This window comes from Xiphophorus maculatus, chromosome 15, assembly GCF_002775205.1.
Source record: "Xiphophorus maculatus strain JP 163 A chromosome 15, X_maculatus-5.0-male, whole genome shotgun sequence".
NCBI classification, from domain to species: Eukaryota; Metazoa; Chordata; class Actinopteri; order Cyprinodontiformes; family Poeciliidae; genus Xiphophorus; species Xiphophorus maculatus.
The window spans coordinates 20,346,872-20,374,088 of NC_036457.1; the positions used below are offsets into that span (position 1 = coordinate 20,346,872).

At 42.6% G+C, this 27,217-nt stretch overlaps 1 protein-coding gene across 2 annotated transcripts in view; it reads right to left on the minus strand.

Moving 5' to 3' along the window:
• The window catches only part of snap25 (synaptosome associated protein 25), a 39,025-nt gene extending 26,541 nt beyond the window's left edge, over nt 1-12,484 (minus strand). For both annotated transcript variants that reach the window (XM_005812573.2, XM_023347624.1), the window contains exon 1: nt 12,288-12,484. The gene's annotated coding sequence lies outside the window, so the exon portion shown is untranslated. The remainder of the gene's footprint in view (nt 1-12,287) is intronic.
• Nucleotides 12,485-27,217: the final 14,733 nt, after the last annotated feature.

Genomic DNA, 27,217 nt, shown 5'->3' on the forward strand with positions numbered 1-27,217 from the left:
TAACAGCTGTGTGCTTAAATATTATTTTTTTTGTCAGTCAAATCAAAGCAGTTTTTTTCTGTATGTATGTATGATACAAATTACATCAGTCAGTCCCTCCAGTATTTCACGCAAAATCAACAGATCTCTGCACGTGTTAACGCTAATCCGTTCTACAAGTTTATTGTGACTTTTCCACAAAAATGGTCAAAAACATTAGGTGGCAGTATTTCCTACTTCTGCTACACATAAGTGCAAATTTCATTCATTTTGCTTAATGAAATCCTAGATGACAAAATGACAACAGCTCTACCTCATCTCTGCAGTCTTCACCATGTTTACGCTCCTCTTAAATCTCTGACTGTTTCTTTCAGCATTTAATTGGACAGAATTAAAGCGTGGAGCGTTTAATCTCACGCTGTATCACCGGGCATTTCCCAGATTCTCCATCTCAACAACCAAAACAATTCACGATGTATTACATGATGCATTTAATTGCAGAAAGCTTCAGGTTTTGCTTTGTAAGATAATTCATTCTGTTTGCCTTGGTTTTACTGCAGAGCCTTGTTGTCACTTGGCAAAGACACACAATGCTTCTCTGTCCGGTGAGCCAGTTGGTCCATGTTGTTTGACATCCAGTATTGGTTTCACATTTTAATGTTTTATTTAGCTCTACATGTTTGTCTGTTACCTCTTGAACGACTCATGTAATTATGAAAGTGAAATAAAGAAAATTTCCTACAAATAGTGAGAACCATAACTCCTTCATAGACTCCTGGTGAAATTGCCACCGCATTACCAGATGTTTGTTGGAGTTACCACGGTAACCCGTTACTTGGTACGACTCATGACACCAATTCGATAAGGTCAGTGCGACAAAAACATTCTAGTGAAGTATATCAAGTGAAGATTTAAAAAAAATAAATAAATTATAAAGTGCCAGATGTTTCTATCTGGCTAAAGGAGCTAAAGACTAAAGAAATGTCTTTAGAGGTCAGAGTGAAACATTTAGGGGAAATTACACCTCTAAATCTAAATTCATCAACTTCACATTAAATCAACAACTGGATGATTGAACAAGGTGTTCCAAGAGCACAATGTACCCCAAACACACAGTAATTAGTGTTAGATTGGATATTAAAGGTTAGCACTTGGCTCCTTGTGTGGCTCTGATCTTAACTACCATACACATTTTTGGATTCTACCTAAAAAGCTGGGTCTGTTTCAGGAAACTAGACAAGTTAAATGAGTTGTACCGTGACATGAAGGGTGGCTTCTCTGCTAAACAAATCTGTGATACTAACACTTTAAGACACACTCTGGTTTGTAGTGGCGAAGAACGAGCCGAGTCAAAAATGCACAAGTGTGCAATCCCACCAGAAGCGTTTAGTTTGCTTTAATCTAACTCTGGTTCATTTGCCTAGAAAGCCCGGCTCGTTTTGGGAGGTGTGAATGCATAATCGAACTCTGGGCCGCCTAAAAACCTCGGTCTCGATTCGGTTGAAGTGAACTGGTGCGTTTCGAATGCGTATGTCAATGCGGACCACTCCAAAAGCAGGAAGAGAACAATAGCAAAGGGCATTGTGGGTAAATACAACCCAAAACAAACCAAAACTACCACTAGCGGGAGAAATGGCTTTTACCAACAACAAAAGAGAAATCCTACAACCACTAAACTCTGACGCCACTCCATTTGTAATTACATTTCATGAAGAAGAAAGTTGCATTCAGTGTCTTCTTCAGAGGTTTTTATGTTATTTCCTTCAGCGGTTCTTGGTGCAGCGCCACCACAGGTGTGGAGGTGAACAGGGCTTTCAAGCGGTTTGGTTAGTTTGAGTGTGAAAACAAACCACACCAGCTGAAAATGGACCAAATATTGCAATGTGGTTCCCAATCAAAGTGAGTCTACCGGACGATCAGGTGAGAAAACACCCAAACTCCTTATTTATGATTTACATCACCTCAGGGCACAAAATCCTGTATACAGACACCTGAAATTAACCTCTCCATTTGGATGGCTTTCTTCTCCTTTGAATGGAAAGCAGTCAGTTGCGGCAGTCTGAACGCCTCGTCTACTGGAAGGAGAATCAGAACTCACTGGTCGGACAGTACAACTATACTGGCCAGAAAATGTCTTGGCAGAATGAACTAGAGGGCTTCTGAACTTGTCACCTCTAACATCTATGTAGAGGTTGCCAACAGATGAAAGGACATTAAAGTGTCCCAGTGAGGTGGCACTTCTATTCCAGAAAGCAAAGCAAAGCAACGCAACCTCAGTCTGAGAAACCAAGTGTCTGAAGCTGAAGGCCCCTGCGGTGACATCCCAGTGCCCTGCTCTAAAAATGTTGTGTATTATTGACCAAGAGAAGTCAAGAAGCCATCATTTATTCATCTGTTCCCACCATTAGTGCCTACATGGCACAGACACACAGGTAAGTGGAGAAAAACTGGAGGTATATAGCTGGATTGATTGTCAGCTTTGGTTGGTAACAGTTTCTACCAGTTTAGTTTTGTACTCAGTGACTTGCATCAATTCCACTTTGTTGTTCTTCATAATGTTTGAGAAGTCGGTCACTAGTAATCAGAAACAGGTCATGACCTCACACCTAGCGTAACTCTGCTGCAGTCGCAGATACAAAAACAAGTTTGCCTTTTGCTCACTGAGGGAGCTAACTGTTAGCAACGCAAAGCGATTACAATGCATTCATCTTAATATTATTCATTCAACCGCTGCAGCAACCTGTTTACAGACAAGGTTACCAACTACTGAATCTTTAGGTCATTTAATGAAGAGTTTATCACTCCGGCTGTTACTACTGTTGCTATGTGATGCAGCCATGTTGGATTTCAGGGTTGCAGAAACCTCTGGCATCAACTTTAAATGTTTTTAAAGTCACTAACTTTATCTGTAATGTTTTAATAAAGAACTCAAACAAAAGCCAAACAAAAATGTCAAAAGTTAGCATGCTAGCAGCACCTAAAGCTACTACAGACTGAGTCTGTGCTAGTTACAAAGTCTCAGACTGCAGTGACACTGTGGCTGTAGTGCCACAGGAACGTGTGGGTTTGGTTCTTTGACGGCTGTGAAAGAGCAGTGAAAAAGTTTCTGCCCTCTTCCGTTTGTTTAATGTTTCAGATCGGCAAACAATTAAAAATTATCTGAGCAAATAGAGACAGATTTGAAATCATGACTCGGTCAAATTTCCCCAATTACCACCAGGACTGATTGTCAAACCTGTAGAATGAAAAAAATCACTAAAGTAGATCCTATCTGACAACAAGAAGAAGGCAAGATCAAAAACATCCACAATATGCACCAATCTAAAGGAACTGAAGAACAGATAGGAAATGAAGTATTTGATGTCAAGCAACTTTGAAAGATTTACAAAGTCATTTGTAAGGCTTTACGATTCTAGAGACCCTCATTACCCACAAATGGAGAACACGGAACAATGGTGAACCTTTTCTGGAGTTGCCAGTCTACCAACTTCAAGAGCGACTTGACAACGAATGACGTGAAGGATGTGATTCTTTTGACCGGCTCTGAACGATAGGACTCGAGTCTCAGTGAGAGCCATTCTCTGTTTTTCACGACTTTTCTTGCTCGTAATGCTCTGCACACACTGTCATAGCAACTTATTTCATTTAAAATTATATTTAATACATAGGAGAAGCACCGTATTCAAGAAGGAAAAAACTGAAAGTCTATAGGAGAGTACCATGCCGAAACTCGAGCACAAAAAAATGTCTACTTGGAATCGGATGTGAGGTATCACACACCTGTAGTAGAGTGGCCTAGTCAAATTCTAGACTGAATCTAGGGAGATGCTTGTGGATGACATTAAACAGGTCATTCATAATAAAAAAACTTCTTAATATGTTTGAATTAATACAATTCTGTAAGGGAAAGTGGCTCAAAAGACTCACTACCAGTCGTTAAATGTTTCGTTTGTTGTAGAGTAAATAAGCAAGTAAAGGCAAGTTAAGATTTTACCTTTCGGTAAAACAGAATGTTCTGAGTTTATCCACCACACCTGTTTGGTTCTCCAGCACCAGCTTTATCAATCACATTACAAAACCGTCACTCTGAGGATGATTTATAACATCTGTAATATCTGTTATTATGGGTTTCTCAGATCATTCAGAAAACTAGAACCACTGGGTAGATGAAGATGTCTGTGTGGAGAAACAGGGGCCTTCAGAAGGAATCTGCGTCACAATGCGCTACCAGGCATGTTATACAACACCAATGCAAATTCTACAGGGCATGTTGTATCCTTGCCAACAGCGGTTTATGATGGAGAGTTGGAATACAGCAGACATTATAGGATACTCTGAGCTATCAACGATCTACTGAAGCTAAAGGTTCAACCACCAACGACTGATATTTGGGTGGTACGTAAAATCCCCAAAATGTCGTCGGAGTCTGCAGTCATCGAGCAATAACAGAAAACAGAATTGTTTTTAGTGCCTGTAATGTTTCAGCTTCGTTTTGTTTCAGATGAGACAGCCTGAGGGCGTGGACGAGGCTTTTGATTCAGAACTAACCGGCGTCTATTCCTGTCCGTATGCGCAGAGGAAACAAGGCGGTAAAAGAAGAAAAGCAGTGGTGCAGATTGGGGGTCTTTATTTTTAGACTCAAAGGCAAATAAAAAGATGACAAAACGTACAAAGGAATATGCTGTGATTAAAAAAAAGGACTAAAATAAGAACAAAGATTTGTGAGCACACCCTGCCAAAGACATTTGTTTGTATTCGGTTCCCTCTTCGGTCTGGAGCCCGCACAGTCACATTCATAACCATGTGGCCGCTGCCGATGACACTTCAGCGGATAGCGGGTTCCGGGAGAGAGACGGTTGACGAGCCGGATATGACAGGGAGGGGGCGCTCACGGCTGTATGCTGTACGGCTAAAAGGAAAAATAAAACGGAGAGGAGGTGGTTCCATGCTGCAGGTTACTGCAGATAAACATATAACCGGTAATCACCCAAGGATCTTCTGCACAAACCCACCGCAGCCTGAATGGAGAGCCACTTCTACTTTATGAGCGTATAAACACAGCAGATGTGGGATTTATTTTCTGCGGAGCTGATGGAATCCCAGGGCAGGAAGCGATCGGAGCGACAGTGGCTCACGACGTTCCTCGTGTTTTTCTGAGATGCTGCAGCGTTCCGTCAAGATGTTATCCTCTAATCCAGCTGAACACATGAACACATTTAGCTGCTCTGCTATTCAAAGCCTTGTATGGCCTTGGGATCTATGACGCAGGATATAATACTGCAGTCCCATTCTGGATTTTACCGGAAGAATTCCCAGGTTTCTATCTATCAAATTTGGCAAACAGGACAGATCTGATGGCCTAAAAACCCTGAAAGGGGCAGGATGTGTTTTCCAGGTACATAGTGCCTTTTATTACCTTCAGTTATTCTAAAAATGCTAATATATATCTTAAATATGACTTAAAATAGGGGCGTGCCGTGGTGGCGTAGTGGTTAGCGCGACCCATATTTGGAGGCCTTGAGTCCTCGATGCGGCCGTTGCGGGTTCGACTCCCGGACCCAACGACATTTGCCGCATGTCTTCCCCCCTCTACTTCCCCGTTTCCTGTCAGCCTACTATCATATAAGGGACACCAGAGCCCACAAAAGACCCCCTGGAGGGGTTAAAAAAAAGACATAAAATAAATTTGACTCTGAAACTGGGCCTCATGTCTGTTTAAGAAACTCCTGCTCTTTCTGAAACTGAGCCTTTTGGAAATCATCACAACATGGCTCCTTTATTAACCCTTTAACAATGTTTTTAGCACTGAGAAGTAGTTTACATAATGAGCTTCCACCAGGTCTTTGCTAATCGCTGCTGGCTAGTCTGAAGGAGCTGAGTGGGGAGAGTCAGGCTTGGAAACTGCAGCTCTGAGTAGGAGCTTCGTCCTCGAATGGGGAGCTAGGTTCATCCAGGCGTTTTGCACAGCTGAATGGTTGCCATGGAGATTAAAGGATTTCTCAAACATGAATGAAAGAATCAGGGATACACTCCAGGTATGTTTTTGTTGAGGGAATAACAATATAACATGATATAAAGCAAAAAAAAAAAAGTCGATTTCATATGATTCTACTTGATGGACATTGTTGAGTCATTCAGGACTTGCATAATAAACACCTTAAGTAGGTTAAGATATCTTACAATTATTGTAGGGGGCAGCACTCCCACAAAATTGTCTGTCTGTGCACCCAAAACAAATTTCCTGTTGTTACATCGTGTTGAGAATGTCCAGTTAACAACATGATAAGGTGTCTCTGTGTTGTAGACAATTTAAGCACCTTAGAACGCTAGTGATGCTAATGGTAAACTTTATACAAATGAATGTACTTTTAACAACTTTTTAAATAATCCAGAGTGCATTGGATCAAAATTCAAAACACATAAAGTGCTCAAATCTGAATTGGATTATGTCTCGTCTCATAAATACAAATGACATGGTGGAATTTGTCATGGAAACGCCACTGCTTGGCCACATCACGACATCGTCCTTTAGCAAACAGTGAACAGACCGCGTGCGCTTGCGGGGAAAGGTACAACAAACAGGAAATGTGCTGACTGTTCTCGCTTCACCGACCCAAACATACAACGCCTGGATATGATTTCAGAGTGAAAGCGGAAGGCGTGGACGTGGACGCTGGTTTCAACTTACAACAACAAGGCCCGAGGCGTGGCCGACCCTGGGGTGAAAACAATACGTTTGGAGCCACAGATCCATGAGCAGCTCGAGCTGTTTACGCCGCTTCCTGCGTACGCACGCAGAAATGAGTAACGGCTGCCTGTTTACGGGATGTTTATGCCGTTTTCTCTCCTCAAATCACTAACGTCTGTTAACTTTAGCTTTTTATTCTTTTGCTTTCCTTTTAATTTCTTTTTAGAGTCTTTTCAGCACTCAAAAGTATGATATTATATGAGCAGAAGCAGGGACAGATGGCAGTAGGATGGCAGCACCGGACCATCAAAATAGATCTGCGTCACAGACACCAAAGTGGATTTCAGAGACAACAAATGGGAACTTTAAGGCAACATTAACTTCCTGCTGCTGCTATATTTCTTCATTGAGAAGGTAACAATGATTAGGGCTGAGGGCTGAGTTTAGACCATTTCCACTGTGGATATTGGACAATCAGTATTAAATTACTTATTTCCAGACTGGAACGGCTTTGCTATGGTGGAGGTGTCGAATATTAAGCTAAAATTAATAATGTTCTTCATGGATACGTATGAGAGGAGCTCCACTGCGCCGCGGTGGCTCGAAGGCCTGCGTCTAGGCAGGGGCCATTTTGTTTCTGTGTTTTTGTTTACTGAACACGCAGAGCGTTTCTCGGAACAAGCAGGACAATCCCGCAGGAGCTGACTGGACAGGAAAAAAGCTCAACTTTGGCAGCTCCCACCTGCAGAAAAAGCCACCGCTCTTCTTCCAGTTCTCTCAAAACAACCTCAGAATGCAAAACTGGAGCTCTGCTTTTCTCTTAAGAACTCAATATTTTTCAGAAAAATTTGCTTTTTTAAAGTCAAACTTGAAGAATGTGAAGCACAAAGCTAGTAATGCTAGCATTTTTAGCTTTGCTGAAATGGCTGGTAACTGTTGTCCTCAGGCTATTTGATCATATTGCAATTAGTCAAAAATGATTTTTGTTGTTGTTGTAGATTTCAGAAAAAATGTGGAGACAATTGCAACAAACTATCCAGACCAACAAAAACACACAAACATCAGCCGTGTCTCATTTGTCATATAAGAATGTTTGCCTGGTGTCAGAAAAGCAAACAAGGGGAAGTTGTTGAGTAAAGGCTGAAAAACAAATCATTTTGTGATTTGTGTAGCATTAAACTTTACTGTGATTCAAATTCAAGTCAGAAAACCAGCAAGATTGTAAGCTAGCCTGAGACTTAGCTCCAACGTATTAACAACCCACTGAAAACCACTGCATTCAATGTGGTTAGACAACGCTGAAACAATTGTACAATTAGTAGCATTCAGGTATAAAACACAGCTAATTACTACATCTCTCTATGCTTTCATAAGCTGAGAAGCCATATTGGATTTTCAGATCGAAGACTGTGTCAGAACTCTATAATTATGGAACTTTTCCAGTTTGGTTTCTGAAACATCTTCCTGTTGGTAGTTTCTCACTTATGTCCAAAATTAGAGATGGGCATCACTCTATTGCCCATCTCTTCCATCCATCCACCCATTTTCTAACACTTTTGTCCCTAGTGGGGTTGGGAGGGCTGCTGGTGCCGATCTCCAGCTATAGTTAAGGGCAAGAGGCGGGGTCACCCTGGACATGTCGCAGGGCATTGCCCATCTCTTATAAAATCCAATTAAGATAACAATGAGTCATTCTGGAATATTAATAAACCGTAAGTGGGAAAGCTTGGAAGCCCAAAAACCTGATAGGAAATTTGGACTGTTACTTTTGATGTTCAAAGTATTTTTCCGCTGCTTTCTTCAAACGATGCCTAATGACTAGTACATTTTGGTTTTCACCAAACATTTGTGGAAAACTGTTATCACATTTATTATCACCGGATAAAATACCATAAAATTTCAAGCCTTAGCATAGACTATGTACATCCTACTCAATAAATACACTTACACCACTTTAAAATTTAGCAAGTGTTCCTGACATGAAATTTGTTTACATTTTTAATCTTGTAAGTGTACTGATCAATCTGCTGTATTTTTCAGCGACATTATGTATAAGTGTGGTTCTTCTGTTTTGAATAAAAGCCATTTATGTTAAAATCAAACTGTCGATACCTTACAATCACAAAATGTGCTATTTTTACTCAATGTTATCAATTTATCTAAAGGTTAGGTCCATATTGCCCATCACCACTCACACTCAATACTCAATGCTATCTGAACCTCATCCACCTTTACTCAAAATCCACGTTTAATGGACTTTGAGTGAAAGAGAAGACGATAAAGTTAAAACATCCAATTCCTGCATATGGTTGTCATGGCTCCACTGGCTGCATTCAAAGAAAGGGAAGGTAAACAGTACGACCAGCAGTTAAACTGAGGCCTGAGGCGGCTGGAACCAGCTGACGAAAGCTGGTGGTCCACGTCTTTTACCTGAGTGGACCTAAAAATGGCGCTTTAGCAGAAAATAGCAGTCGCTTACTGTTGGGAGCGCAGACAGGTATGCTCACCTATCATCTCCTGCAGGAGCCTGAACGCAGAAGCTGAACCCATTCTGAGAGGACGGATCTGAGTTGGAGTTTTTTTTTATGTGGATCAAAATATGATCAAGTATCCTGAATGCAGGGTATTTTATTCACGGTTCTAAAACATGAATAAACTATGATCAAATCACCTTATATGTTACCTTTTTTACGCATTTTCTTATGTTACAAACACAAATCTAAACGTATTGTATTTGGATTTTCTATGACATGTCAACACAAAGCGGAAGGAAAAATATACATAGAGTTCAAACGTTTTTACAAGTAACAATCTGAAATGTGTGGCTTGTTTTTGCATTCAGTCTCCCTAAATTAGTCCAAAGTCAGTCCATGGCCGGTACCCTGCATGTTTTAGCTCTTTCTCTGGTTCAGCACACCTGGATCAAATGATGGGCCTCTGCAGAACATTATGACCAGCTCAGCAGGTAAATGGGCCATTTTAATCAAACACTGTAAAGAATCGACATAAAACCTATATAAAATCACAACAGAAAAAAATACTGTAAAGTGGAAAACATAAGTGCTTTGCTCAATTCACAGAAACCTTTGTAATGTTTATGTTGTTTATATAAAAACAATAAGCAAGTATAATCGCATTTATTTGTTAAAACTACAAATATTAGTAAAAAACGTCTAATAGTCATAACCAAACAGTTCTATTAATAATAGGAATTGAGTAATGGTAGAAGACTATCGTAACATCACCTTCCTAAAATAATATTTGCATATTGTTTCTCCGAAAAACAATAAAAACTCAGACATTATCATTTCTCAACTAAATACCCCCGGACCGAACTTGAATAATGCTGCTAGCTTATAGCACTTAGCATTTGTCAACAACTGATAGGCGTTGACATGCTGCCAGAATTACGGTGCGATAAATAATAAAACATAATTTAACGAAGCTTCTTGGCACATAATTTGCCTCAATGAAATGCACTCGAATCATTAGAATAATAATTACACCTATAACTAATACCGTATTTGTCCAAAAACGTCCTCCCTGACCTGTCTGCTGCCATGTTTGTTCTCGAATGTTCTGAGATCTACAGCCGGACGCCATTTTTATTAATTACCTCTGAAGGCAGCTGGAAAGCAGGTAGGGGCATCGAGGAGAGGTTCATATTACAACACAAGCCACAATTTTCTCTTTTGTTTCATTTTTGTACACGAAACGTTGAAAAACCGTTTCTCGTTTTGCCTTCCACTTCGAACAATCAGCCGCCATGTTTGGTGGCGTCATTATTCACCGGGCTCGTTTTAACCCAGACTGGGAGAGCTGCTGGACGAAAACAGATGAAGGCCTGCTCCCCATCAGGCTCCCCAATAATAATAATTTTTTTTAAAAAAAATAACGCAAAACACGCAGTGCTCCGCATCAGTCCCACACGCGGGAAGTGAACGAAGTCACCACCGTTCCCCACGCAGAGAACAGGATCTGCCTCTCCAGCTCACACCCCCCTCACTGTTAGCGTGACTCCCCTGCTCTGCAGTCCAACACGGCGGGGGGAGGGAGGGGGGAGACTGCAGAATGTGATCCTGATCATGGTCATGTTTGGCTTTTTTCTTTTTCTTTGACATGATTCAGACCAATCCACGTCGTTCCTCAGGAAGACCCCAAGATGTCAGACTTTGAAGCGGCGTCCATCGGAGAGCACGCTGCCGGTGTGCGCCATGCGGTTTCGTGTGAAGCAATTCCAGCTGCGCCAGAAATGCAATCTGCTGCATCATCGCATTTAAGGACAGCCGAGCCTGAACGTCTCGCGGCAGCAGTCATGGCAACGCGGAGAAACGAAACGGCCGTCTAAACACGCGGCTGTCACACGAGTTTAGGAGATGATCTTGATTTGATTTTAGATTCCAGAATTTGTGAGATTGGGGGTTGTTTTGTTTTTTTTCTTCGTCTTGCCGCAACAACAACAACAACAAAGCCGCCCTGGATGTTCCTCCTGGTGCCTGGAGGAACAGGCTGAGCGCTGGATGCGGGAATCGGCGCTCGATTTGCGCCACTTGAGTCCACAGATGGACCCTGAAGGTGGAGAGTATAGAGGAGGAATCACGCGGGTGGGTGGGTGGGTGTCATAGTGCGGGTTTCACCACGGCTCTCCCTGGAGGGAACCCCCCAACCCCACCCCCCATCACCTTAACACCCACCACCAAGATCTATTGTGGCGCTCTTTCCGCGCCACAGCCACGTAAAAAGGTGCCACGCAGTTGGCCTGAAGGCAATAAAAAAAGGGAGCGACGCATTTTTATAGCACGATCGTGCCCCCCCTCCCCCCTGACAGGTTCCACCGCAGTGTTACCCCCAACCCCCCCGTCCAACCCACACACACACCTCGCCTCCTGTTTGCCTCAGGACGCTCGGTGTGTGTGTGTGTGAGTGTGTGTGTGTGTCTTTGGAGGCTGTCAGACTGATTCATGCTTCATCATCTTGCTGCGACATCAGCGAGTTTCAACCAAACATCTAAAGAAATAATATTTTAAAAAAGGTGGTGGAGGTGGGGGGCAGGGGGGGCTTTTTCGGACACACAAATCCCTTCACCCCCCCCCCCCCCCCTCCAAAACTCTCGCGCACCTGCAGGAAATCTACGGCGCTGTCCGCGGTGCTGAAAAGAAGAAGACGAAAGAAAAACCGCCCACATCCACAACATGCGCATTATTGGCGCAGCGGCGCGGCGGCGCGTCCCTGCCCAGCCAACACGCTGCGTGTTTCGGATCCGTCACCCATTGGGGTGTGGGGGTGCGTGTGTGCGTGTGTGTGTGTGTGTGTAGGGGGAGGTGGGGAGCGGAGGTCACGCATCGCCTCCCCACTGTTCCTGTTCTTGTTCCTCCCCGCGTCAATAAGCGCATAAATCAACTAATCCGTTTTTGAACCAACAAATAACGCCACTATTTCCTCCTGATTAGCTTCATTTATAACACAGAGAAGTTGAAGAGGGAAAACAAACAAACAAACAAACAAACCAACCAACAAGCAAAAATATGACGTCAGCCGCTTGGATCCGGTCAAAGCCTCTCGTGTTAAAGAAAGACGGAAAGAAAGAAAGTGCATCGTTTAGTTTGAGGTGAGCTCTTACCTGCGCCTGCTGTCAGTGGCCCGCAGTCAGTATGGGACGGAGCGGAGCGTCTGTGTCGACCAGCAGCTGTGCAGAAACACACACACTCTCACTCTCTCTCTCTCTCTCTCTGTGTGTGTGTATGTGTGCGTGTGTGACTGGGATGCTGCAAAGGCACTGCGCGTCCTTCTGCTTCCTCCTCGCTTCTTCTTCAATGTGGAGGGGGTGGGGGCGGGGGGAGCAGCGCAACTCTTGTCAAAGATGGCGGACACTTTTGACGTCAGCAGCAGCTTTTAATAGATATCTGTCAGAGAAAGACACACACACACACACACACAGAGAGAGAGAGAGAGAGAGTGAAAAAGACAATATTTACATGTTAAAAGTCCTGACACAAGCTTTTCATTTCACCTCAGATGCACCGATGATTTGTGTTTTTGTTTTTTGTTTTTAGTGTCGCTTCTTTTTCTTTAGTGATTCAATGAATAAATGTTTTCATATATTCATCGATTACAAGAGTTTAAAATAAGTCGTTTGGTTTGTTTGGCAGAAAAGTGCGGTATGCTCCTTTAAATAAACCTGTTTCGTAAGATGACGTATTAGGGCCATTGTAGATGGAAAATAATAATAGTAAAAATAGAAGGAGTACAGTACATTTCTTCCAATTGTTTTTAAAAAATAATATATTTTGGGATTAATCTAAAAAAAACAAAACGTGGAAATTTCAGAGGTTCTTTTGGGGGGGGGGGGGAGAAAATTAATCTCAAAATTGCAGGGTTTTTTTCTCACCACTTTTCAATTTCTGAAATTTGGAAATGTCCAAGAGTGTTCTAGAAAATTTATGAGATTCATCTAAAACTTAGTAGTTTTTTGGTGGAAATTCGATCCATTTTTTTCTACCTACAATTGCCCCAATATGTAACTTTATTATAACATTACATCATGTCATAATGTTATGCCCTCATCAATAACTCACCTGTAGTGTTGTTTTGATTCTTTCATGCATGTTTGAGAAATATTTTAAATCTCCATGGCAACCTGTGCAAAACACCTGGGTGGACCTAGCCCCGCCTTCGAGACGCAGCTCCTCCTCTGAGCTGCAGTTTCCGTGCTTCAGAGTTTCGGCCTCACAGAGCCCCTCCCCCGACCCTCCACTCGGCTCCTTCAGACTAGCCAGCAGCGATTAGCAAACACCTGCTGGAACGGCAAAGAGCTCGTTATAGGAGTCACTTCTCCGTGAAACCCTGGTATAAACGTCGATAAAGAGTTTATAGGGCTTAGTTTTCTATGATCTTTTATGGATGTATTACGTTTTGTTTTCGGGACAGATTATGTTTTGACTCCTTCCTGTGAAACAAACAGAACCGGAGCAGAACGGTGTTTTCTGCGCACGTCGACCCGGCAGCGTGGGAATGTTCCCCCGACCCGGCTCCTCCAGCCGCTGCCCGCCGCCGGAGCAAATGAGTCTTCAATTGCTCTGAAGCGAACCTGTCTCCTAAATTGATGACGATGATAACTCTGCATGAAAAATCCATTCAGAGAGGAGAGCCAGAGGAGAGGAAAATGAGCGGAGAGGGAGAGAGCCGTCGCTGCGCGCAGGGGGCTGCGTTATCTGGTGCAAAACGTAGGTGTGTGTTCTGCGGACAGGAGTGTGTGAGCAGAACAAACCTGGTGAGGGTGTGTGTGTGGAGTTTATGTTTGGAGAGAGGAAACAAAACCTCTGCTAAATCAGCTCAGAGAAGGATTTTTTTCAAAGTGTAATAAAAGAAACCATGTGGAGGAAAAAAAGTCTAGAAGTCTATTTTTAAGTCATAATTGATATATTTATGGAGGATGGATTCTGACAGAATTGGCAAAAAACATAAAAACAAATAGCATACCAAATATTGCATCCAAAAAATAAAATAAGTTCCAAGCTAATTTGATTATACAGTGTAAGATAAATAATTTATCAGTATTAATTTGACCTCATCTCTATTATTTGATTTTCCAATTTATTCGTATTGGGTTTTTTTTTTTCAGTTCCCAGATAAAAAAACAAACAAACATTACATGTCGTTATATATTCATCACATATTGTTTTCTGTTCTTTTTCACATTATGAAATTTTTTTTAAATGTGATATTTCACTTATTTTTTCTCACATTTTGACTTTTTTTTTTTTTTAATATTGTAAATTAATTAAAATTCTTTTAAGTTTACTGTGGACCGTTTTTTTTAACGGACATTGTGAAACACAGTGTTGGCCCCATCATGCTGCGGAGAAGCTTTTCTTAAGCTGATGGGTTGATGGTTGGAGGTTTTTACTGGCCTGATTAGATTCTCCAAAATACTGGAGTATTTGTCGGCTCCTGTTTGTGTTTCAGCAGCACGACGACATGAAACACACAGCAGGAGACTGATTTAGATTCCACTTGCCATCAGACTGCTGAACTCTTAACTGGACTGCACTCAAAAACTGGTCTCCACTTCATACCTTGCACATATACATAGCTAAATAACTTCCATTTTACTGTCAGTCCTGCACTTTATATTTTATATTCATATTTATATTCATATTTTATACTGTATTTTATTTTATTCTGGAGTAACCTCATAACATTGGAAGCTCAAAACACTGTCTTGAGCCGTATGCAACGAAATTTCATTCTGTATACACCCAGTGCATGCAAAATGATAATAAAGTAAGTCTAAGTCTAAGTCTAAGATCACCACATGTCCATGTGCTGGAATGGCCTATTCAAAGTCCAGAGGATTTGAACATCGATGTTCACACTGTGATCACATTAGCTGCGTTTCCATGCTAAATGAGCACAAAACTTTGTTGATATTCCACTAGAATAAAAAAAAACAACAACATAATTTCACAGTGGCGGAGTTTCCGGTAAATAAGAGACACAATTGAAATCACACATGAATAAGTTTGTGAAGTCATTGAAAAACACGTCGCGTCATAATCCTACAACTACTTCCTGTTTTCTTCTTCTTCCCAGCGGCATCATCCGGTTGACACTGATGCAACAACCGAAAGATGTGGGAAAAAAAAAAAGTTTCCATTGTAGTTTTAGGGTCAGGGTTACCCGATTTTGATATGACCAACAAAAAAAAAAACAAAAAAAAAACACACCTCATCTCAGTAGCAAAACGTTTCAAAATACAAGTTTTTTTTTGTTTAAATTGACGTGTTTCCATTAAACAAATGTATTTTCTAAATGTCAACTTAGGCAGTTGCATGGTCAGTGGAAGCGCAGCTGTTGAAGACACTGCAACCTTCTCTAACTCGGACATTTAGAGAAAACAAAACGGCAGCTGAGGTAGGTCTAATTTGGTTTTACGTGCTGTTCTGTCAAAAGCAGATTTCCAAACATCATCAACTTTCTCTGAAGCAGAATAATGAGCCGTTTGAATCGGCTGCAATGTGTTTATTTCTGGAAACATTCCTCTGGCGCCTACACCAGAGGCAGAGTTACTTAACGAAGGGGAAACTCTGCAGGGTTCTGCTTCACTCGCCGGTCAGTCTCTAAGTGAGCTGCCGACTGAAAACAGTAAAATGCAAAATCACAGAACGGTGGGATGAAGGAGGTCAGAGCAGAACTGCGTCACCAATAAAACAAAGTCTTCAACAACTCTTCCTCGTCCCTCTGCCCACAACGCCGTGATTTATTCTCGTTGTTTTGCGGCGATTAAGCAGAACGTCCAACTTTTGGCGAGAGGTCTGTGAAGTCACTGTGCTACTTTAGAGAGGGGTGTGTGTGTGTGTGTGTGTGTGTGTCTGAAGAGCAGCACATGTACAACGTAGAGGGGAAGATTACAGTTGAGGCAGACAAGCTCACGCACTCTGATCTCTCTCCATCCTGTGATTGACTTCCTTCTTAATTAGACTGCTAGATGAGAGAGTGATGAAGCAAAAAAAAAAAAAAAAAAAAAGAAGGGTAAAAGCAACCTGGGCTGGGCTGGAAGCATTGAGAAGAGTGTGTGTGTGTGTTTGTGGGGTAAAGGAGAGCAGGATGAGAGATGGAGCCAGTCAGCCAGGCTGTGGGGGGAGGGCCGTGCTGCAGCAGCAGCCTCGCTGTGACTCAGCACCAAATTCTGCCTTTGTCTCTCCTCTCCCTTAAATATCATATTAGTCACTGTACCAAACACATTAACAGAGCTCTTCACCGTCGCCTCGTCACGACTGCACGCTTCATGTCAGACTCCTCCATCTGATCTGTTTCTCAGAGGAGGTAAAGCTGTTTTCACATGCAGTTGCTCTTGCTGTTGGATTTGCTGTTGGGATCCGCTAACTGATTAGTTTTTATATTTTAACATTTCATGTTAAAGGTTTGCAAACTTCCCTTGCTGTCTGACAGCTTGGACCGCAGCACAATAAATGCTGCTAGCTGAATAATGACAGAGCAGCTCGTTTACAGTTGTTGACAATCGGCAGTGTCACGCAGTTCTTCGGTTGACAACTAGTCTTGTACACTCTTAGGTGGTAAATTCAAGCCTTTTCCCAATGATTTCGAAATAAAACTTTTTTTCCCCCCCGGCATGTTTGTTTTTGCACTAAACCAAAACATTCCATAACAGCCTTCATCAAAACTAAATGCATCGTTACTGCTTCCACTGGACTTTATGAAATGACATGAGTGTGACGGAAGCTGCCATGCGTCAGCGCCACCGGGTCGTCTGACCACCACCAGCAGGCAAGGCGGGACACAACGACAGAGGTGGACGGAGTGAGAATCAATCCCAGGGTTTACCCCCGGAGTATTATAAGTCTGGTGGGCCACCAGGCTTTACTTGTGCCCCCACCAGGCTAAGTATAGCTTATTTCCTCAAGTCTTTTTTAAAATGTTTGCATTTTTTTAAGACTTTCTAGTTGGTATTCATGTGTTAATCTTCCAATCTTTCAATAACACATAATTATCAAAAGATATTTTCAAATTTCCTGTCAACTTTAAATATTTTTCAACTCAAAAACACGACGGGCTGCTGGATGAACGACTGCCCTATCGCCCAACCACCGGGCTCTGGGGGAAATCTTGAATCCGGCAACCCACCGACAGCAGGACAAACTCCTACCACTGATGCCACAATCGTCCCAAATTACAATTATTCGGCAAGAGACGAGTTAGACCCTGGGTAGGTCATCAGTACACCACAGGGAGTACCCAGAGAGAACCCCAACATGCACAGAGAGAACATGAAATCTCCTTGCAGAAAGAACCCGGACTACGATTCGAAACCTAAACCTTCTTGCTGCAAGGCAACAGTCCCAATAACTATGTCCCCATGCGGCCTCATAAAACAAATGATCCGTCATCTCAGCTGAAGTTCACAACCCCGTGCCCCCCGTCTGAAGTGGCGTGTTGGAATGGAGACATGTAGCATGGACATCACTCTGCTACCTCGCCTCCTCAGAAGTCTTGTTTAAATTCTCAGAGCATCTCCTTGCAGGCCCGTTGTGTTGTTTTTATCTCTTCACAGGAGCACCGAACCGCGAGTAAATGGACATCGGCAAAGGCCTGCATAAGGAATAGCTCTCCGTCTCATCTGGCCCACTGGGGGAGACGGATATTTAATCTGATAATTGAGGCACTGATAGATTGGGCATGGGTGGCGACATTGACGAGTGTGGGACTGAAGGTCTTGTATCCGATGGTGAGGATAGCTGTCAGAGGAGGAATCAATCTGCATCGACCCACAGCTCTGCACCTCACCAGCCTCTGTTTTCCATCTTGCTTCTCTCCGTGCCTCTTCCATCGTCTCACTTCTGTCTTCTACTGCGACTCCTTCCTTCCCCTTAAATGTTTTCCTCCTTTCCAATCAATCTGCAACCGCTCCTCGCTTATTTTTTTGACGCTGGCGCAGTGGGAAGCATGCAGAACGTATTTCTATAGGGAGGGGAAGGGGGAAGTATGTTTAGTACCTCAAAGTCAGAAGTAGCTGAGCGTGACGCAGCAGAGCAGCTTGAGAGAGCAGGGAAACAGTACGACGTGATGCAGCATACGGTTATGTAAGCCACCAAGCGTATTATTAAGGCACAAAAAAGCAAACCAAAAAAAAAAATTCTCTGGTTAGCTAACATAAAGTAACACTAAGTAAGGGATGTGATGCAACAAAGCGTAAGTTGAGGGAATGTTAGCACAGAGCAGAAGTGATACCAAAGAAGAGGAGAGAAATAAAAACAGGACAGATGCAGGGAGGGCCCAGTGGAGCACACGCTAACATCCCTCCTGGCCAGATCACAGGAAGTGGCACGTCAAAGCCAACTGCACTCACAATGTGCACAGTCCTAATTTCCCATATGTGCATGTACTGTAGGTGATGGATGGAAGAACATGTAAGTTTCTGACTGAATGTTGGAGCAGCTGACATTTCTCTGCAGAGGAACTCTGGTGAGAAATCCTAAGAGCTTTGTGTTAGCATGGGTGGAACATGGGAGTCTCTGTGGTGCTTTTTGTCCTATGAAGCTAGCAAGCTAACATAGAACTACACCAACTAGCATGTTGGCATTGATCCTACTGTATGTTAGCATAGTGAGCAAAAAATGAACAATGTGTTTGAGCTTCATCTCAAATGCTCCACAAGATTCACTTCTTCATTTTAGGAAAAGTTGCACCAGTTTCAGCCAATCCTTGACAGTTTTACATATTCAAATCGTTTTGCAAAAGTATTCACACCTCTTAAAGGGGCAGTAGTATGTAAAATCCACTTTTCTGAGCTTTGCATCTTTCTATAATCTTATTCCTTCATCAAAAACATTTGTGGAGTGTTGCTTTGATTCTTTCATGCATGTCTGAGAAATCCTTTAATCTCCATGACAACCATTCAGCTGTGCAAAACAACTGGGTAGACCTAGCCCCGCCTTCGAGGTGTAGCTACGATATCCCTGCAATAGCTAACATCCCATTTTAAGGGATGAAATTACAAAGTCCTATTTGATATATACAACATTTTTATAACAACTGAAGGTAACATAGATACTTGATTATTTGACTCTACTTGCCTAGAAAACACACACTGACCCTTTAAGGGTTTTGGAAACAGGATTCTATTATTTTAGGCTGATTTTAAGCTGTTTTATCTTCCCTGAAACCAGTTTCATCTCTCTGAAGGGATTTGAAGTGGTGATGAATAATATCAAATCTTACGTTTGACCCCTCCAAACATTTTTCTTGTCATTGACACCAAACAGGCCAATCTCTGATCATCTTGGCGTCTTCAATCCTGAAGCCTTTTCCACCACGACTAAATACACACTTGTGTTTCATTGATTTTAACTGAGTTCCTCTGACTTTCCCTTCGTTTTGATAATCAGGACAAACCAATGAGGGGCAGTGAAACAAACCCTTTTTATACTGCCAGACTGAAACCGGCTGCTGGAATGAGTCATTATTACTAACAGGAAATTAACAGGCCATGGCCCTGCCAAAGTAAAACCTCTTTTTTCTGTTTTTCATTGAAAACACACCAAACCTTGGATTAATCTTGGTGTAGCACTGCCAGAACTTTTCCTCTTCCCACCTTAACCATCCCTGGGTCTTCTTCCCCGGTCTCACCACTAGGATTTTATTGGCTCTCCTCACCATGCCACACACACTCCCCTCCTGAACTCTCCTCCTCGGTGTGTCTTCCTCCTCTTCATCGTCTGCTGCACTCACAGGGTGTGGAGCAGCACTCTGCGCCCCCAGGTCCCCTTCCACTTTAATCTCTACCTCGGCCCACTCCCTCCCCGCCCTTTCATCCTCCTCTGTATCATCAATGTGTCACGCCACTCCTAAAATGTAGGTGCATGTGTGTTTTAGCATTTCACACCTTATAAGACCACGTATCTCTATCTTAACATGGTCTTTGAATCGATTTCCATTCATTTTTCATTCATTTCTATACCCTTACTATAACAGTTACCCTAATCCTAACCGTTGCCAGTACATGCCTCCCCCTAACCTTAATCAATCAATTGGTCAATCAAGTTTATTTGTATAGCACATGTCAGCAACAAGAAAGTTCAAAGTGCTTTACGTCATAAAAACACAACAATAAGAAGTCACAAAAACAACATACAGTCAACAATTGAGAAACCAGAGACAAACATTACATTTGGAAGATCATCAAGATCATCAATACAAATTGCATACATTGATCAATGATCCATTTATTAAGCAGCCCTAACCAGGTGGGCTTTTAGACCAGATTTAAAGGAAGTCAGGATTCTAACCGTCACCCTAAGTAATATTCACACCTTAGTCCTAAACCTAAAACCTAACCCAAAAACAACACTTCCTTTTATGGGATCGAAGCTTTGGGCCCCATAAGGACCGGTGGGTCCTCACAAAGTAGTATTTGTTGGAAAATATCGTGTGAGTGTGTGTGTTTGTACATAGGGCTAGTCAGAGTGTGATCCAAATGTTTCACCTCAGCAGAGCAAAGACCAGCTCCCAGTGTATTCCACCTGCATGTTGCTATGGAAACTGGGTATCCTCTGTACGTCACGCGTGCCCATGTTTGGTCTGGCTTCCTGCTCCTCTCTGTCAGTCACCCCCTCTTCTCTGTTTCCCTCGTCATGATTTATGGTGCACGTCTCCCCTCCACTGTCTGTGGTCTGAGGCACAAACCACCACAAACATCTGGAGAGCTCCAGTCAAACTGCCCATCGTCTCCTGTGGGTCACACTGATAAAGAGTGTTTGCTATGTTCAAGTGTAAAGTCCACCATATGAGCAGCATCAACACAGATCAACTCAATCGGGTAGCAAAAACTTCCCATCAGTGTTAGTATATAGTTCAAACAGATGTGCTAATAAGAATTAGCATAAGTAGCTCAAGTTCAGTCAGATTGGATGGAGAGTGTCTGCGAACCAAGTTTTAAGTCGTGCCATAGAGACCAGGGTGGACAAAGATCTGGACTTTGACTGGGCCATTTCAACACATCAATATCAGTGGTGGGACTCGATTGAAAATTTTAATCAAGTCAATTGCAGGGTCTGTAATTAATTAATGCATTTCAATCAAAAACTAAATGTTGACAAAATAATATTTTCAATTCAGAAATTATTACTGTTGCTAAATTACTGAATAAATCCGATTGGTGCAAAGTGCTGTTCTAGCCAATCAGGAACCTGATCATTCATGAGTCTAGACTGTGGATGCTGACGTTAGCGTTGGGGACGTCTGTGCTGCTGCTACATGTTTAGCATTGAGATGCTACTTTAGGCTTGATGGCACTGTGGGTCTGAATAGCTTAACTGATAGGCTGACTCAGATCAGTGGTCTACGTCATGAATTGGCAATGCTCAGAGTTCTGTCCAATGACTTGTCACTGGTTGCCGATGACATCTTGGAGCAAAGGAGAGGAGTTAGAATGAATAAGTAGGAAGAAGGAGCGGACAATCTCAGCTTTCTCATGAGTGGAGGATGGCACTGTGGGTCTAGAGATGAGCAGCTAGGTGTGGGTCTGGAGAATTACCTGGTAGTCTATTGCACTAGAGAAGGAAGTGGTGGTTCCCTGGGGGTTTACCCAGGCTTGGATGTATGACAGTGTAGTGATTCAGTGTCACAAGAGACACCCAAGAAGGTATGAAGGCCCTTAGGGTGAATTCACACCAGCACTGTTTAGTCCACTTCAGTCAAACTCTAGTTTGTTTGTAAGAAAATCGGATTCATTTGGGGAGGTGTGAATGAACAATCAAACTCCGATGCAGAGCAAAAAGCGAACTCTGGTCTGCCTACAAACCTCGGTCTGGGTTCGAATGCATATGTGAACGCCAAACGATACGGAGCAAAAGCAGGAAGTGGACTATCGTGCAGGGAATTCTGGGTAATATCAACACACGCTCTCTATATGTGTCTATCACAGCTAGGAGAGATGGCTTGTCGTTTTTTGCCAAAGACAAAAGATAAATCCTACAACCGCTAAAATCTGACACTACTCCATTTTTGTTTACATTTCACAAAAAAGGAAATTGCACTCAGTGTCTTCTTAAGACGTTTTCACGTTAGTTCCTTCAGTAGTTGTTGGTAAAGCACCACCACAGGTGAGAGTATTAATAGATCTTTCAAAGGGTTTCGTTGGTTTGACACAACTCAATGTGAAAGAGAACAACAGCAGCTGAAAATGTGTCAAATGTTGTAATTTTGGTCTCCAGTCAATCTGAGTCTACCGGACTGTCTGGTGTGAAAACCTCCTAAAAGAACAACAGGCTTTCGTGAAAAGAAACCTGACTGTGCCATTATGGATAATAATCAGCAGAGGAATGGTCATCCAGCAGCTCCTTAAACTCACAGCAGGCTAAGGTTCTGAAACCTAAATTTAGGGTTTCACTGGTGGAAACCTGTGGCTCAGAGAAAAGGTCGCACCCACACACACTCTAGAACCATGGCAACGGCTCAGGGTTCCCCTGCGATCCTGACCTGTCTGCTGTGTTCCTCTGTTTGTTCACGAAAACAAACGTCTGTAGACTGTAAAACCATCCAGCCACTTAACTGCACTGGAAACAATTACTGCGGAAAGACTTTAGTGCCATAAACAGAGCTGTGTTCACCGTGAAACCCCTGGACAACTTGTGCCCAAGGTTGCCAGATTGGTTTTGGACAGCGGGGCGCCAGGTGTCAGGATGCACGGGTCCAACATGGAGGTCACATTAGAATGATGGCCAACGGAGACGTAATCAGGCAGAGACAGACGGCTGACTCTCTATTTAGAATACAATTAAGAGGGAGGGAGATGAGATCTATTGGGGGACTGCAGAGAGACGGCCATGGACCAGACGGACCCTCCTCCCGTTTCCCACCTTCTCCCTTTCGATCGATTCTGTGGCGCAGCAGCAATAGCAGCAGCATTACAAAACTCTCGCAATAAAAATCCCCTCCGCTTTGGCCTCTGCAGAGGGAATTACACCCATCCTTCATCTATCTTCATCTATCCATCTCCCCAACATGATCGGCTCTGCTTTTCACCCTTTCGTCAGACAAAATGAGTTGAGTGTGTGCGGACTCTCCTTCCATGTTTATCATCCACAAGCTGTCAGAGAACAGAACCGTCGCCTACGTTTGTTGGCCCATCTTAACCCTGCAGCCTCTCCTTCCTGCACATGATAGCATCAGGAGTTCATGAATATTCAGCGACGCTTCAGTCTGGCTGTTTGTTTTCTCCCGCAGCATCTTGTGTCCCTCCCGGCCACAGAACGCTGCGGCCCTGGATGATGCATCCTCACCATGAAGCGGGACAAATCCGTCACAATAAGAGAGAAACGCAGAGCTGTGAGGGAAATGATAGTTTAGGAAGCAACGAATAGCTACAAACCCTCAGTCTGTGTCAAAGCAGCATCTTTTCCCAGATAATGTCATTTTTTGCTTCCTTAATAGGGAAAGCATATCTTAAAAAAATCTTTTGATGTCCCCCCACGTCATGATGTTGCTGACTAAGCATTTTATAGTTGAATAAATCCCCCAAAATAAGCAGAGGGAAAGAAAAGAGTGACATGTTCATCATTTAGCCACTAGGGGTGCAGTAATACATTTACCTCAAGAGACAAGATGAATGACTGTCTTTGGTTCATAGGACAGAGATTACATGTTAGCTCCACTTTCTGGAAAAACTATAAATCCCACGTTTTTTGTTTTTTTGTTTGTTTTTTTAAGTTAAGAAGTCGAGTAAAGTTTTATAAATCACTAAATTAGTTTTAAAGAAACTGGAATCAGCGTAAGATGGCGCTATCTGCATTTCTCTATGGAGCTAAATTGGGGCCATAAAGTTTGTTTTAAAACCAAAAAAGAATAAAAAAAGAAAGTAAAGAAACTAAAAAAGAAGTTTTGAAACTAAAGAAAATATTTATAAACTGAAAAAAAGTTTGAAACTGAAAAGTAGTTTCAGATATACATATACATTTTCAGATTCAAATCTATATTTTCAGTTTAAATGTTTTTCTTCAGTTTCAAAACTTTTTTTCAGTTTAATTTTTATTTTATTTTCGACAAACTCTATGGCACCAATGTTGCCCCATACGTCTTACCAACACAAAAAATGTGAAAAGGACTTGATTTTTGAGGCAGGCTAGTCAAAGTCTGGGCTTTAATCTCATTGAGTTGCTGTAGTATGACTTGAAACAGATTATTCCTGCTTGAAATTTCTCCAATGTTGCTGAGTTAAAACAACCGTAGAGAAGAGTGGGGACAAAGAATGGTGCCAAAATTCCTCTACAGGGACGCAGAAAAACATTCCCAGCTACTGCAGACAGTTTGCAGGTAATTGCTGTCGTTGCTCTGATTCGATTTGGATTAGGCTTTCCCTTTACTGAAACAATCCTTAATATTAAATGAGTTTGACGATCTCAAACGTGTGAGAGTAGCAAAAAAAGCAACGGTACCCGAACCTTCAAATCAAAACAGTGGCAATTTCCTTTAACTGCATTCTAAAAAATAAACAATATCTACTTTCAACAGTGCAAAAAAAGAAAGAAAAAAAACACGTTAAGCTCATCAACAGTTTTACAGTTAGCAACCTGCTAAGCAGAGAAAACCAGGAGAAACCTGCAGCTGTAATCCATCCTGTCAGATAATAATCCTGTCGGCTTTTGGTTTCTTTCCCAGGCTGCTCTGTTTGCTGCCCGGCGTTATCGGCCTCAGCATGAAATTCTAATCAATATCTTTATATTAAACATTCCAGGCCTGCGACAAATTAGAACCAGCAGCTCAGAAAGATAAAAGGAAACTGCTCTTCATTCCGACACACACACGCACACACACGCACGCACGCACGCACGCACGCACACACACACGCACACACACACGCACACACACGCACGCACGCACGCACACACACACACACACGCGCACGCACGCACACACACACATGCACGCACGCACACAAGCACATACAGGTTATGAAGAGTTTCACTCGTTCAGGTGTGTTGTGTGAGCATTATGGGGAACATTGGTGTGCATGTATCCTCCTGCAGTCGCATGCATCATTGGGAGCAGAGTTAAAGCAGCCGACTTCATCAATAATGCATGGCACAGCAGCATCAGGACAGTGCCACCATTGTTTAGCTCCGCACAGCTTTAGCGCACAGTGCCACTGTGTTTACAGTCATCAGCTCCGTCTCTGCAAGGCGTTTCATGTTAGGAACATAGTTTCTGTAGAGCAACTCAGGGTTAAGAAGTTACATTAATCCTGTGATTTAAAAAAAATATGCTTCAGAAAGTCAGGATGAACTATGTGGCCATTGTAGAGTAACTTCCCACTGAACACGCAGAAATTTTAAGAATAATCTCGGACAAAACAAGGATATTTCTGAACTCCAAAAAGTTGAAAGAATTCCATAAAAAACTCAGATATTTTGAGATTCATCTAAAGAATTTTCTAGAACCCCCCCCAAAAAAACATGGACATTTCTGACAAGCCCTGCCCACCAGGTCATGTCTGCACATGTGGGGTTTAACAATAGACACCAGCGATTTTGATTACCTTTCAGACAAACGAAAAAATAAATAAAACAAACAAAAAAAAACAACAACAATTGGCCAAAATCTGAATCTGTGTGTCCAACGTTTTTAAACATCAGTGATCGGCTGGAAAATTAAATTGGTGCAATAATAATAATGTTTTATAATGGCTCAGTCAAAGCCCATACCTAAATCTAGTTATGGATTATGACAGGACTTTAAAAAAAAAAACATCACCAGACATCCTATTTTGCAAACATAAATAAATAAATAAAGAAAGACCAAAACAGTCGCTCTCTACTGAGTAGAAACATCCTCTGGTATAATCCAGTTTGGTCTGACAACTACATTTTTCTACAGAACATGACCAAGCAGGCCTGAATACATATTTAGCTGCATATTTAGCAAAAAATTGAAAAGCATCTTGTCCCTTTCGCTTCACAATTATTCACTGCTCCGTATTGATCTCTCAGATAGCTCAGTCCCAATAAAACCCATATCAATTTCTGGTTGTATTGTGAAAAAAAAGAGAAAAATCCAATAAAGCTCTGGAGGTGTAAATACATTTCCCGGCTTGTTTATTATTGTGTTTTTTTATGTCTATCTACGGTTTGACGGGTGTGACATGCAGAATTTGTGTGTGAACGCTTTATGGCTTAAGGATGTTTTTTTATTATTATTATTTATTTTATTAGATAACATGCATGTGTGAGCACATCTGTGTCTGGGTTTGAGCGAGCTTCACGTAAGCGGCAGTAAACGGGGAATATTACCGAGGTTCGGGGATGCGGTGCGCCTGTCTGGGGGGATATTTTCTGGTTTTGGGAGGCTGAGGGTGAGAAGTGCTGAGTAAGCGGTGCGGGGCCACAGCGGAGACCGCAGTGCTGCTGGCTGCAGCACAAGTCGATAGGAGCTCAGACTGACAGGGAGAGGGGGGAGGGAGGGAGAAAAACAAAAAACAAACTCTAAAACAGTAATAAAAATAAAAATATATGTCCTCAATAAGTCGATACATATTCCACTTCATTCACAGATTCGGTCCCACGAGCCTCTACAATCACACTAAAAACACAAACGTTTAAAAATGTCACTCGGGATTTACTATTTGAGGGCGTTTTTGTTGACAATGATCCATATTTGTTCTTTATTTTGTGAACTGACCCACATCTCTTTGCGGCGTGAGCCCCAACAGCAACACACCCAGCAGACCGCCGTGCCCAGATACTGCATGACCATATAAGCCTGAGCCCACGCCCTGACGGACTCACTGCGTCACAGCCGGCAGCCGGCAGCCAGCCTTGTTTACTCCCTCTAACCCGTGTGGCCACTGATCGCACCAGAAAAGCCCCCATCTTCTCACTCCCCGCCTCTCATTCCTCCGTCCTGCTCCCTCGCCATCCCTCCATCCCCCCCCCCTCCCGTCTCGCTCGGATCGCGAACGGCCCTGCTGGGCTTTCAGGTTTCTCTGCTACATGTGTTTTTGTCTTCTTCGTGTCGTCTCTCTCCCTCTCCTCACATCCT